Genomic DNA, 2,515 nt, shown 5'->3' on the forward strand with positions numbered 1-2,515 from the left:
GGGGCCTCCCACGTCACATGTCACCCTGCCGGCCAACCCGATCCTTTGTTTATCAGAGGCAATGTTTATATCCGACGATCATCGTTATTATCACCGGCGAGTGTGATCCCAGAGAAAGTGTCGCATATATACTGAGCCTAGGGTGACGGGAGGACGCCAGTTTGTGTCCTCCCGTTACCCTGAGGAGGACTATGGGGAAAAACACTGACCCCATACTTCTCCTTTAAGGGATCGCCTGAAGGCAGTCAGTGTGGGAGATAGACGGACGGGTAGGGGTAAAGAGTTCCAGAGAATGGGAGAGGTTCTAGAGAAGTCCTGGAGGCGAGTATGGGAGGATAATGTGTGTTTTTTCGCCCAGCTGATTCTATAAACTCATATTTACATTGTAGAGGACTGATGATTTATATCCTGTTGTGGCTATTAGACAGGAAGTGGAGGGAAATCTCCCCCAATGGGACGAAGATAGCAAAAAAAAAAGAGGACCTGCCACACACACCATCCAGCATTTCAGCAAATAATTTTGGGGGTTAATCTGTTACAGTCTCTTACCTGGACATCTCACGGGGAATCAGCACTTCCTGTTGCCGGGTGACAACGCTAAACCAAAGAAGAAAAAAAAAAAAACGTATTGTCATTTCCATCTTTGATTCCGAACGCAGTCGAAGTCTTCTCTCAGCGTCCATTAGTTGGAGTGATCATGTGACACGCGTGTGCGGGCACTTTCATGGCGGCGATATTTATGTGATCAGCAAAATCCATAACCTTTGCAACAGATGTGCCACACACGTGAAGGCGACGGGCTGCGTCATGTGACTTACGTGTGCGATCTGCTTATAGACCAATCAGAGGTGTACAGTCTCCTTCATGTGTCCACTCAGACATGATGTCTGAGAGCAGCCAAAGGAGACCGTTACTTCGTTACTTTACCCCCACCCTAAAAAATTAAAGGGTATCTCCTTTCTAGAGTGGGGGAAGGGGTGAGACCCTCCATCTGATTCTATTGCTGGCGGTGTCCCCATTGAGCAGATTCAGCCTCAGCTTGTACTGGTGACAACTGTCACTGAAACCGAGGGTAAATCCAACACATTAGAGTTGTCACCAGAACAAGAGGTGAGAGGAAATCATCCATTGGGGGGGGACACCTGTCTTATGTTGGCCATACACCGCAGGGGCCAAACGAGCCGGGGAAGGGGTGCTCTAGGTGGGAGTATCCCTCATTTTGGGAGATTTACCCTCACTTCCTGCTGTGTCTCTGGGACAGGAAGTGCATGCACATTTCCCACAATGGCACACAGACAGCAAAAACATAACTCGGCAGGGGTTGTAATAATACAATGAAGGTAAATGGTGAACTTGAAACACGTTCCCCCAATCCCTGGGTACCTGGCAACCACGCAAAAGGCCTGAAGTGAAAAGTATGTTTGTTGCTCATAGCAACCAATTCTATTCTGCACTGACAGGTTGCTATAGGTAACCCAGTTCACGCTGGAGCCGGGCCCTACATCCTCCATGTAGCCGGTGTCGGGCGGAAAGCGCTGTGTTCTCTCTGGCCGTCCGCTCACTGAACTCTATGGTATCGCCACGGTGGAGCGCACTACAGCTTCCGGCCGGTAGGTGTCAGCCGAGCGTGTTCTGTCTAGCCGGCCGGACACTGGACTCTATGGTGTTTGCCTTGGTGAAACGCAGTGCCTTCCTCCAAGCGACAGGCGTCAGCAGGAGCGCCGCTGCGTACAGTCTGGTCGGCTGCTGATCTCGGTGGTGGCTTGAGGCTGGAGTGAAGTTGGTGAGAATAAACAAGCAGAGAGGCCTGAGGAGCCCAAGGGGCCCCTGACTACCAGCCCCGCGCCCCCGAGGCGCCCCAGCACCTGCAGGTAACTCGTCCTGGGCTTATTCTGCACCTTTCAGTGCTATGCAGAGTCTGTATATTCTCAGCTGTTTCATGTGTATTTAATGCAATGCTATTCATGGCCATTGACGCATCTGTCATCATATTACCCCATCATGGGTGTCAGTGGGGGGAATAGTGCCCCATCATTATTGGTGGCAGTGGGAGGAGTAGTCCCCCATCATTGGTGTCAGTGGGAGGAGTAGTCCCCCATCATTGGTGTCAGTGGGAGGAGTAGTCCCCCATCATTGGTGTCAGTGGGAGGAGTAGTCCCCCATCATTAGGAGTAGTCCCCCATCATTGGTGTCAGTGGGAGGAATAGTGTCCCATCATTGGTGTCAGTGGGAGGAGTAGTCCCCCATCATTGGTGTCAGTGGGAGGAGTAGTCCCCCATCATTGGTGTCAGTGGGAGGAGTAGTCCCCCATCATTGGTGTCAGTGGGAGGAGTAGTCCCCCATCATTGGTGTCAGTGGGAGGAGTAGTCCCCCATCATTGGTGTCAGTGGGAGGAGTAGTCCCCCATCATTGGTGTCAGTGGGAGGAGTAGTCCCCCATCATTGGTGTCAGTGGGAGGAGTAGTCCCCCATCATTGGTGTCAGTGGGAGGAGTAGTCCCCCATCATTGGTGTCAG

Source organism: Nanorana parkeri, unplaced genomic scaffold (assembly GCF_000935625.1).
Source record: "Nanorana parkeri isolate BGI_ZX_2015 unplaced genomic scaffold, ASM93562v1 scaffold1251, whole genome shotgun sequence".
Classification (NCBI taxonomy): domain Eukaryota; kingdom Metazoa; phylum Chordata; class Amphibia; order Anura; family Dicroglossidae; genus Nanorana; species Nanorana parkeri.